Genomic DNA, 13,694 nt, shown 5'->3' with positions numbered 1-13,694 from the left:
GCGGCCTGGTCATGTGACCTATGTGTCTGAACTTAGGATATGCACCAGATCTCATACAGCTTTACCATTGTGGCAAGTATGGTACTGATCGGTCCAACGGTGTTGACATAAAGCGTGACCAAAAATTTAGGCGGAAGAATAATAATAATAATAATAATAATAATAATAATAAACGGAACAATTACAATAGGGTTTCGACCAAATGGGCTCGAAACCCTAAATATAGCTGCGTTGCAGCAATGTCGGGTTTCGAGCCCACTGACTTATTAGCAGCGTTCCAAAATCAGCATCATTGACAATAATATATTAAAGGAAATTGCATGGCCTTCATACTAAACATGTTGCATATTCCTGTCTGTAACAGTGCTTAAGGTATTACAATCTTGCATATTTAATGATGTCCCATGACCATATATGGTCATTGGATGTTTTTGTCAGCTCTGTTGTGCAATAACTTCAATATTGCATTGGTTGCATTTTCCTATCTGTAACAGTGCTTGAGATATAACATTTATGCATATTTGATGAGGTCACATGACCATATGTGGTCATCGGATGTGTTAGTCATTTCTGTTGTGCAATAGCTTCAATATTGCACTGGTTGCATGTTCCTATCTGTAACAGTGCTTGAGTTATTACATTTATGCATATTTGATGAAATTACATGACCATATATGGTCATCACATTAGTTTGCCACATCTCTTGTCTCATAGCTTCGATATTGCATAGGTTGCATGTCTCTATCTGTGATTCTGCTTGAGATATTACAATTATGCATATTTAATGAAGTCACATGACCATATATGGTCATCACATTAGTCACATCTCTTGACCCATACCTTCGATATTGCACAGGTTGCATGTCCCTAACTCTTGCAGTGCTTGATATATTACATTTATGCATATTTAATGAGGTCACATGACCATATATGGTCATATTGTTTGTTAGTCAAATTTCATGTACCATCACTTCAATATTGCACTGGTTGCATGTTCCCGTCTGTAATTGTGCTTGAGTTATTACATTTATGCATATTTGATGAAGTCACATGACCATATATGGTCATCACATTAGTTAGTCACATCTCGTGTCTTATAGCTTCGATATTGCACAGGTTGCATGTCCCTATCTGTAAGAGTGCTTGATATATTACATTTATGCATATTTAATGAGATCACATGACCATATATGGTCATCTTGTTTGTTAGTAGAATGTGATGTACCATCACTTCAATATTGCACTGGTTGCATGTTCCTATCTGTAACAGTGCTTGAGATATTGCAATTATGTCTATAAAATGAGGTCACGTGACCATATAGAAGAACAAAAAAATATGAAAAAACATTCTAAAATCTTCTTATAAAAAACGGCTTTTCGCCTGGACTTCCATATTTTGGAATTAAATACTATGTCATATGATCTTTCAAAGTTATTCAGGGTTAGTTGATTTGTCGAAAATTATGCAAATGAGATGCAAAACAAAATTTAAAAAAATTCTAAAAAAAAAGTCACGTGACCGCTAAAGTTTTTTTTGATGAAATTTGTAGCCCTTGTCGCACTGCTACTATCATAGAAAAATTGGAGCACTCAGACCCTCAGAAAGGTGCGCAATTCGGCATTGAAAATTTTGCCTTTAATCCAAGATGGCGGCCTGGTCATGTGACCTATGTGTCTGAACTTAGGATATGCACCAGATCTCATACAGCTTTACCATTGTGGCAAGTATGAAACTGATCGGTCCAGCGGTGTTGACATAAAGCGTGACCAAAAATTTAGGCGGAAGAATAATAATAATAATAATAATAATAAATATAGCTGCGTTGCAGCAATGTCGGGTTTCGAGCCCACTGACGTATTAGCAGCGTTCCAAAATCAGCATCATTGACAATAATATATTAAAGGAAATTGCATGGCTTTCATACTAAACATGTTACATGTTCCTGTCTGTAACAGTGCTTAAGGTATTACAATCTTGCATATGTAATAATGTCCCATGACCATATTCGGTCATCGGATGTTTTTTTCTGCTCTGTTGTACAATAACTTCAATATTGCATTGGTTGCATGTTCCTATCTGTAACAGTGCTTGAGATATAACATTTGTGCATATTTGATGAGGTCACCTGACCATATATGGTCATCACATTAGTTAGTCACATCTCTTGTTCCATAGATTCGATATTGCACAGGTTGCATATTCCCGTCTGTAATAGTGCTTGAGTTATTACATTTATGCTTATTTGATGAGGTCACATGACCATATATGGTCAACGGATATGTTAGTCACTTCTGTTGTGCAATAGCTTCAATATTGCACTGGTTGCATGTTCCTATCTGTAACAGTGCTTGAGATATAACATTTATGCATATTTGATGAGGTCACATGACCATATATGGTCATCGGATGTGTTAGTCACTTCTGTTGTGCAATAGCTTCAATATTGCACTGGTTGCATGTTCCTATCTGTAACAGTGCTTGAGTTATTACATTTATGCATATTTAATGACGGCACATGACCATATACGGTCATCACATTAGTTACTCACATCTCATGTCCCATAGCTTCGATTTTGCACAGGTTGCATGTTTCTATCTGTAACAGTGCTTGAGATAATTCAATTATGCATATTTAATGAAGTCACATGACCATATATGGTCATCACATTAGTTAGTCACATCTCTTGACCCATACCTCCGATATTGCACAGGTTGCATGTAACTAACTCTTGCAGTGCTTAATATATTACATTTATGCATATTTAATGAGATCACATGACCATATATGGTCATCTTGTTTGTTAGTAGAATTTCATGTACCATCACTTCAATATTGCACTGGTTGCATGTATCTATCTGTAACAGTGCTCGAGATATTGCAATTATGTCTAAAAAATGAGGTCATGTGACCATGTAAAAGAACAAAAAAATATGGAAAAACATTCTAAAATCTTCTTATAAAAAACGGCTTATCGCCTGGACTCAATATTTTGGAATTAAATACTATGTCATATGATCTTTCAATGTTATTCAGGGTTAGTTAATTTGTCGAAAATTATGCAAATGAGATGCAAAACAAAATTTAAAAAAATTCTAAAAAAAAAAGTCACGTGACCGCTAAAGTTTTTTTTGATGAAATTTGTAGCCCTTGTCGCACTGCTACTATCATAAAAAAATTGGAGCACTCAGACCCTCAGAAAGGTGCGCAATTCGGCATTGAAAATTTCGCCTTTAATCCAAGATGGCGGCCTGGTCATGTGACCTATGTGTCTGAACTTAGGATATGCACCAGATCTCATACAGCTTTACCATTGTGGCAAGTATGAAACTGATCGGTCCAACGGTGTTGACATAAAGCGTGACCAAAAATTTAGGCGGAAGAATAATAATAATAATAATAATAATAATAATAATAAACGGAACAATTACAAAAGGGTTTCGACCAAATGGGCTCGAAACCCTAAATATAGCTGCATAGCAGCAATCACCGGTTTTCAAGACCATGGCACATGGCCAAGTCACATGCAATGCATGGCCATGTATGACTGTTTGCAATAGCCCTCAAAATTAACTTTGGTTCCATGTTTGTATATGTGATAGTGTCCGAGATATTATAGCCATGCATATTCAATGAGTTCCATGACCATATATAGTCATCGGGTATGTTTGTCAATTCTCTTCTCCAATATCTTCAATATAGCATTGGTTCAATGGTCCTACTTGCAACAGTGCCTAAGATATTAGACACTTGCATATTTAATGAGTTGCATGACCATATATGGTCATTTAAAATGTTGGTCAATTCTTTTGTCCAATGCCTTCAGTATAGGTTAGGGCACATGTCTCTATCTTTAAAAGTGCTCGAGATATTATGGATATGCATATTTAATGAGTTCTATAGCCATATATGGTCATCGAATGTGTTGGTCAATCCTTTTGTCCAATGTCTTCAATATAACATTGGTTCCATGTTTGTGTTTGCAATAGTGGCTGAGATATTAGAGACATGCATATTTAATGAGTTCTATGACCATATATGGTCATCGAATGTGTTGGTCAATTCTCTTGTCCAATGTCTTCAATATAGGTTTGGGTACATGTCTATATCTTTCAAAGTGATCGATATATTATGGATATGCATATTTAATGGGTTCTATGACCATATATGGTCATCGAATGTGTTGGTCAATTCTTTTGTCCAATGTCTTCAATATAGCATTGGTTCCATGTTTGTACTTGCAATAGTGCCTGAGATATTAGAGACATGCATATTTAATGAGTTCTATGACCATATTTGGTCATCCAATTTTTTGGTCAATTCTCTTGTCCAATGTCTTCAATACAGCGTTACTTCCAGGTTTGTACTTGCAATAGTGCCTGAGATATTAGAGACACGCATATTTAATGAGTTCTATGACCATATATGGTCATACACTATGTTGATCAATTCTTTTGTTCAATGTTTTCAATATAGCATTGGTTCCATGTTTGTACTTGCAATAGTGCCTGAGATATTAGAGACATGCATATTTAATGAGTTGCATGACCATATATGGTCATCTAATATTTTGGTCAATTCTCTTGTCCAATGTCTTCAATATAGCGTTAGTTCCATGTTTGTATGTGCAATAGTTCTCAATATATGTCAATTCAATGTGTATCGTATATGGGCCCTCCCCCCTTTCCCATAATGCAACATTGCTGACTATTTTATATAAAATGTGAAAAATATTCATAAATCAACTGCTCTAAAACTACTTGTCGCACTTCCATGATTCTTTGATTAACATGTAGTATGTATTATGTTCTTCAAAATTATGGCGTGGAATTTTGATACGATCAAAATTATGCAAATGAGATGCAAAACAATATTTCAGAAAATTCTAGAAAAAAAAGTCACATGACCGTTCAACTTTTTTTTCATGAAATACGTAGCTCTAGGGCCAATGCTTCTTTTAAGCGAAAGTTTGAGACTCCTAGACCCTCAGAAAGGTGCTTAAATCAGCATGCTATTTTTTGCCTAAAATTCAAAATGGCCGCCGTACCACGTGACCAATATGCGTCATCTTAGGATATGCACTAGATCTCATCAGACTTTACAAACATCTGAAAAAAATTTCAAAATATGTGCAACGGTGTTCGAATGACGCTTAGCGAAAAATCTGGCGGAATAATAATAATAATAAATATAGCTGCATAGCAGCAATCACCGGTTTTCAAGACCATGGCACATGGCCAAGTCACATGCAATGCATGGCAATGTATGACTGTTTGCAATAGCCCTCAAAATTAACGTTGGGCCCATGTTTGTATATGTGATAGTGTTCGAGATAATATAGCCATGCATATTTAATGAGTTCCATGACCATATATAGTCATCGGGTATGTTTGTCAATTCTCTTGTCCAATGTCTTCAATATAGCATTGGTTCCATGTTCCTACTTGCAACAGTGCCTAAGATATTAGTGACATTCATATTTAATGAGTTCTATGACCATATATGGTCATTTAATATGTTGCTCAATTCGTTTGTCCAATGCCTTCAATATAAGTTTGGGTACATGTCTCTATCTTTAAAAGTGCTCGAGATATTATGGATATGCATTTTTAATGAGTTCTATGACCATATATGGTCATTGACTGTGCTTGTCAATTCTTTTGTCCAATGTCTTCAATATAGGGTTGGTACCATGTTTGTACTTGCAATAGTGCAGAAGATATTAGAGACATGCATATTTAATGAGTTCTATGACCATATATGGTCATCAAATGTGTTGGTCAACTCTCTTGTCCAATGTCTTCAATATAGGTATGGGTACATGTCTATATCTTTAAAAGTGATCAAGATATTATGGATATGCATATTTAATGAGTTCTATGACCATATATGGTCATCGAATATGTTGGTCATTTCTTTTGTCCAATGTCTTCAATATAGCATTGGTTCCATGTTTGTACTTGCAATAGTGCCTGAGATATTACAGACATGCATATTTAATGAGTTGCATGACCATATATGGTCATCCAATATTTTGGTCAATTCTCTTGTCCAATGTCTTCAATATAGCGTTAGTTCCATGTTTGTATGTGCAATAGTTCTCAATATATGTCAATTCAATGTGTATCGTATATGGGCCCTCCCCCCTTTCCCACAATGCAACATTGCTGACTATTTTATATAAAATGTGAAAAATATTCATAAATCAACTGCTCCAAAACTACTGGTCGCACTAGCATGATTCTTTGATTAATCTGTAGTATGTATGATGTTCTTCAAAATTATGGCGTGGAATTTTGATACGATCAAAATTATGCAAATGAGATGCAAAACAATATTTCAGAAAATTCTAGAAAAAAAAGTCACATGACCGTTCAACTTTTTTTTCATGAAATACGTAGCTCTAGGGCCAATGCTTCTTTTAAGTGAAAGTTTGAGACTCCTAGACCCTCAGAAAGGTGTTTAAATGAGCATGCCATTTTTCGCCTAAAATTCAAAATGGCCGCCGTACCACGTGACCAATATGCGTCATCTTAGGATATGCACTAGATCTCATCAGACTTTACAAACATGTGCAAACATTTTCAAGATATGTGCAACGGTGTTCGAATGGCGCTTAGCGAAAAATCTGGCGGAATAATAATAATAATAATAATAAAAAACATAACAATTACAAAAGGTTTCCAAGACATGTGTCTTGAAAACCTAATAATAAAAAACATAACAATTACAAAAGGTTTCCAAGACATGTGTCTTGAAAACCTAATAATAATAATAAACGGAACAATTACAAAAGGGTTTCGACCAAATGGGCTCGAAACCCTAATAATAATAATAATAAACGGAACAATTACAATAGGGTTTCGACCAAATGGGCTCGAAACCCTAATAATAATAAACGGAACAATTTCAATAGGGTTTCGACCAAATGGGCTCGAAACCCTAATAAACGGAACAATTTCAATAGGGTTTCGACCAAATGGGCTCGAAACCCTAATAATAAACGGAACAATTACAATAGGGTTTCGACCAAATGGGCTCGAAACCCTAAATATAGCTGCATAGCAGCGATGACGGGTTTCGAGCCTGCGTGGCTCATGACAAATTGCACTTGCTCGATGTGATTATTTGACGAACGTTTCATGTCTAGAATGCAAGATAGCAGACAAACTACACAACATATGGATTTGATTTCACAGGAATATGATAAACTTAATGCAAGGACAAATTGTTCATGAGTTATAGAACTTTTTCTCTTTTACTAAATCCAAGATGGCTGCCAAAGGAAGCCATTTTTAAAAATCTACTTCAGTAACTTTGTAGAGCTATCAACAGAGATACTATAAGCTAAATTGCTTTTCAAACAAGCAAGCAGTTTTTAACAAGATATTTTTTTGAGGTTTTTTGAATTTTTGTGATAAATTCAACATGGCCGCCAAAACCACTTGAATCATGGGAAATATTTCCATGAACACATAATCATCTCATTGAGCGGATGTTGTATGCCAAGTTTTGTTTAAATCTGGCAAATTGTTCATAAGTTATAGCGTGCTTTCACGTTTTAATAAATCCAAGATGGCTGCCAAAGCAAGCCATTTTTCGAAAATCTGCTTCAGTAACTTTGTAGAGCTATCGACAGAGATACTATATGCTGAATTGCTTTTCAAACAAGGAAGCAGTTTTTAACAAGATAATTTTTTGAGGTTTTTTGAATTTTTGTGATAAATTCAACATGGCCGCCAAAACCACTTGAATCATGGGAAATATTTCCATGAACACATAATCATCTCATTGAGCGGATGTTGTATGCCAAGTTTTGTTTAAATCTGGCAAATCGTTCATAAGTTATAGTGTACTTTCACTTTTTACTAAATCCAAGATGGCTGCCAAAAGAAGCCATTTTTCGAAAATCTGCTACAGTAACTTTGTAGAGCTATCAACAGAGATACTATATGCTAAATTGATTGTCAAACAAACAAGCAGTTTTTAAGAAGATAATTTTTTGAGGTTTTTTGCAATTTTTTGATAAATTCAATATGGCCGCCAAAACCACTTGAATCATGGGAAATATTTTTATGAACACATAATCATCTTATTGAAGGGATGTTGTATGCCAACTTTGGTTTAAATCTGGCAAATTGTTCATAAGTTATAGCGTACTTTCACTTTTTACTAAATCCAAGATGGCTGCCAAAGGAAGCCATTTTTCGAAAATCTGCTTCAGTCACTTTGTAGGGCTATGCCCATAGGTGCTGCAAAGCAAATATATAATCACATGAATGAGCCATTTTTGAGAAGAAGATTTTAAAAGTTTTTTGTCAATTTTCGGAAAATCCAATATGGCGGCCAAGGTCACATGACCGCTAAAGATTTTATTGCTGATATTTGCTAGACATGAGCCAATGATGCCACACAAAAAAACCGGAAGTTCCTAGACCCTCAGAAAGTGGTGCAATTGAGCACTTCCGGTTTGTGTTCTACCTAAGATGGCGGCCAGGTCATGTGACCTACATAGCTGGTTTTGGGGTATGCACCACAACTCATGGCCCTTTATCAGCATGCAAAATAGCAAATGAATTGCAGCATTATTTTTCAAGTTACAGCGCTTAGAAAAAACGGCGGAATAATAATAATAAGAATATACATAGCAATTACAATAGGGTTTCGACCCATAGGGCTCGAAACCCTAAATATAGCTGCGTTGCAGCAATGTCGGGTTTCGAGCCCACTGACTTATTAGCAGCGTTCCAAAATCAGCATCATTGACAATAATATATTAAAGGAAATTGCATGGCCTTCATACTAAACATGTTACATGTTCTTGTCTGTAACAGTGCTTAAGGTATTATAATCTCGCATATTTAATTATGTCCCATGACCATATATGGTCATTTGATGTTTTTGTCAGCTCTGTTGTGCAATAACTTCAATATTGCATTGGTTGCATGTTCCTATCTGTAACAGTGCTTGAGATATAACATTTATGCATATTTGATGAGGTCACATGACCATATATGGTCATCACATTAGTTAGTCACATCTCTTGTTCCATAGATTCGATATTGCACAGGTTGCTTGTTCCCGTCTGTAATAGTGATTGAGTTATTACATTTATGCTTATTTGATGAGGTCACATGACCATATATGGTCATCGGATATGTTAGTGACTTCCGTTGTGCAATAGCTTCAATATTGCACTGGTTGCATGTTCCTATCTGTAACAGTGCTTGAGATATAACATTTATGCATATTTGATGAGGTCACATGACCATATATGGTCATCGGATGTGTTAGTCACTTCTGTTGTGCAATAGCTTCAATATTGCACTGGTTGCATGTTCCTATCTGTAACAGTGCTTGAGTTATTACATTTATGCATATTTGATGAAATTACATGACCATATATGGTCATCACATTAGTTAGCCACATCTCTTGTCTCATAGCTTCGATATTGCATAGGTTGCATGTCTCTATCTGTGATTCTGCTTGAGATATTACAATTATGCATGTTTAATGACGTCACATGACCATATACGGTCATCACATTAGTTACTCACATCTCATGTCCCACAGCTTCGATTTTGCACAGATTGCATGTCCCTAACTCTTGCAGTGCTTGATATATTACATTTATGCATATTCAATGATGTCACATGACCATATATGGTCATCTTGTTTGTTAGTAAAATTTCATGTACCATCACTTCAATATTGCACTGGTTGCATGTTCCCGTCTGTAACTGTGCTTGAGTTATTACATTTATGCATATTTGATGAAGTCACATGACCATATATGGTCATCACATTAGTTAGTCACATCTCGTGTCTTATAGTTTCGATATTGCACAGGTTGCATGTCCCTATCTGTAACAGTGCTTGATATATTACATTTATGCATATTTAATGAGATCACATGACCATATATGGTCATCTTGTTTGTTAGTAGAATTTCATGTATCATCACTTCAATATTGCACTGGTTGCATGTTCCTATCTGTAACAGTGCTTGAGATATTGCAATTATGTCTATAAAATGAGGTCACGTGACCATATAAAAGAACAAAAAAATATGAAAAAACATTCTAAAATCTTCTTATAAAAAACGGCTTTTCGCCTGGACTTCCATATTTTGGAATTAAATACTATGTCATATGATCTTTCAAAGTTATTCAGGGTTAGTTGCTTTGTCGAAAATTATGCAAATGAGATGCAAAACAAAATTTAAAAAAATTCTAAAAAAAAAAGTCACGTGACCGCTAAAGTTTATTTTGATGATATTTGTAGCCCTTGTCGCACTGCTACTATCATAAAAAAATTGGAGCACTCAGACCCTCAGAAAGGTGCGCAATTCGGCATTGAAAATTTCGCCTTTAATCCAAGATGGCGGCCTGGTCATGTGACCTACGTGTCTGAACTTAGGATATGCACCAGATCTCATATAGCTTTACCATTGTGGCAAGTATTGAATTGATCGGTCCAACGGCGTTGACATAAAGCGTGACCAAAAATTTAGGCGGAAGAATAATAATAATAATAAATATAGCTGCATAGCAGCAATCACCGGTTTTCAAGACCATGGCCATGTATGACTGTGTGCAATAGCCCTGAAAATTAACGTTGGTTCTATGTTTGTATATGTGATAGTGTCCGAGATATTATAGCCATGTATATTTAATGAGTTCCATGACCATATATATTCATCGGGTATGTTTGTCAGTTCTCTTGTCCAATGTCTTCAATATAGCAGTGGTTCAATGTTCCTACTTGCAACAGTGCCTAAGATATTAGAGACTTGCATATTTAATGAGTTCTATGACCATATATGGCCATTTAAAATGTTGGTCAATTCTTTTGTCCAATGCCTTCAGTATAGGTTGAGGTACATGTCTCTATCTTTAAAAGTGCTTGAGATATTATGGATATGCATATTTAATGAGTTCTATGACCATATATGGTCATCGAATATGTTGGTCAACCCTTTTGTCCAATGTCTTCAATACAGCATTGGTTCCAGGTTTGTGTTTGCAATAGTGCCTGAGATATTAGAGATATGCATATTTATTGAGTTCTATAACCATATATGGTCATCAAATATGTTGGTCAATTTTCTTGTCCAATGCCTTCAATATAGGTTTGGGTACATGTCTCTATCTTTAAGAGTGCTCGAGATATTATGGATATGCACATTTAATGAGTTCTATGACCATATATGGTCATCGACTGTGTTGGTCAATTCTTTTGTCCAATGTCTTCAATATAGCATTGGTTCCATGTTTGTGCTTGCAATAGTGCCTGAGATATTAGAGACATGCATATTTAATGAGTTCTATGACCATATATGTTGATTTTATATGTTCGTCAATTTTTTGTCCAATGCCTTCAATATAGGTTTGGGTACATGTCTCTATCTTTAAAAGTGCTCGAGATATTATGGATATGCATATTTAATGAGTTCTATGACCATATATGGTCATCGAATATGTTAGTCAATTATCTCGGTCAATGTCTTCAATATAGCGTTGGTTCCATGTTTGTACTTGCAATAATGCCTGAGATATTAGAGACACGCATATTTAATGAGTTATATGACCATATATGGTCATCAACTATGTTGATCAATTCTTTTGTTCAATGTCTTCAATATAACATTGGTTCCATGTTTGTACTTGCAATAGTGCCTGAGATATTAGAGACATGCATATTCAATGAGTTCCATGACCATATATGGTCATCGAATGTGTTGGTCAATTCTCTTGTCCAATGTCTTCACTGTAGGTTTGGGTTCATGTCTATATCTTTAAAAGTGCTCGAGATATTATAGATATACATATTTAATGAGTTCTATGACCATATATGGTCATCAACTATGTTGGTCAATTCTTTTGTCCAATGTCTTCAATATAGCGTTGGTTCCATGTTTGTACTTGCAATAGTGCCTAAAATATTAGAGACATGCATATTTAATGAGTTGCATGACCATATATGGTCATCCAATATTTTGGTCAATTCTCTTGTCCAATGTCTTCAATATAGCGTTAGTTCCATGTTTGTATATACAATAGTTCTCAATATATGTCAATTCAATGTGTATCGTACAAGGGCCCTCCCCCCTTTCCCACAATGCAACATTGCTGACTATTTTATATAAAATGTGAAAAATATTCATAAATCAACTGCTCCAAAACTACTGGTCGCACTTTCATGATTCTTTGATTAATCTGTAGTATGTATGATGTTCTTCAAAATATGGCGTGGAATTTTGATACGATCAATATTATGCAAATGAGATGCAAAACAATATTTCAGAAAATTCTAGAAAAAAAAGTCACATGACCGTTCAACTTTTTTTTCATGAAATACGTAGCTCTAGGGTCAATGCTTCTTTTAAGCGAAAGTTTGAGACTCCTAGACCCTCAGAAAGGTGTTTAAATGAGCATGCCATTTTTCGCCTTAAATTCAAAATGGCCGCCGTACCACGTGACCAATATGCGTCATCTTAGGATATGCACTAGATCTCATCAGACTTTACAAACATGTGCAAACATTTTCAAGATATGTGCAACGGTGTTCGAATGGCGCTTAGCGAAATATCTGGCGGAATAATAATAATAAAAAACATAACAATTACAAAAGGTTTCCAAGACATGTGTCTTGAAAACCTAATAATAATAATAATAATAAACGGAACAATTTCAATAGGGTTTCGACCAAATGGGCTCGAAACCCTAATAATAAATATAGCTGCGTTGCAGCAATGTCGGGTTTCGAGCCCACTGACTTATTAGCAGCGTTTCAAAATCAGCATCATTGACAATAATATATTATAGGAAATTGCATGGCCTTCATACTAAACATGTTGCATGTTCCTGTCTGTAACAGTGCTTAAGGTATTACAATCTTGCATATTTAATGATGTCCCATGACCATATATGGTCATCGGATGTTTTTGTCAGCTCTGTTGTGCAATAACTTCAATATTGCATTGGTTGCATTTTCCTATCTGTAACAGTGCTTGAGATATAACATTTATGCATATTTGATGAGGTCACATGACCATATGTGGTCATCACATTAGTTAGTCACATCTCTTGTTCCATAGATTCGATATTGCACAGGTTGCATGTTCCCGTCTGTAACAGTGCTTGAGTTATTACATTTATGCATATTTAATGATGTCACATGACCGTGTATGGGCATCAGATGTGTTAGTCACATATCTTGTCTCATAGCTTCGATATTGCACAGGTTGTGTGTTTCTATCTGTTACTGTGTTTCAAATATAACATTTATGCATATTTGATGAGGTCACATGACCATATATGGTCATCACATTAGTTAGTCACATCTCTTGTCCCATAGCTTCGATATTGTACAGGTTGCATGTTCCCGTCTGTAACAGTGCTTGAGTTATTACATTTATGCATATTTGATGAGGTCACATGATCATATATAGTCATCACATTAGTTAATCACATCTCTTGACCCATAGCTTCGATATTGCACAGGATGCATGTCCCTAACTCTTACAGTGCTTGATATATTACATTTATGCATATTCAATGAGGTCACATGACCATATATAGTCATCTTGTTTGTTAGTAAAATTTCATGTACCACACTTCAATATTGCACTGGTTGCATGTTCCCGTCTGTAACTGTGCTTGAGTTATTACATTTATGCATATTTGATGAAG

The sequence above is a fragment of the Saccoglossus kowalevskii genome, unplaced genomic scaffold (assembly GCF_978046115.1).
Source record: "Saccoglossus kowalevskii unplaced genomic scaffold, keSacKowa6.1 SCAFFOLD_116, whole genome shotgun sequence".
Classification (NCBI taxonomy): domain Eukaryota; kingdom Metazoa; phylum Hemichordata; class Enteropneusta; family Harrimaniidae; genus Saccoglossus; species Saccoglossus kowalevskii.
The sequence above is the reverse complement of the archived record's forward strand: the minus strand, read 5'-3'. Positions refer to the sequence as shown.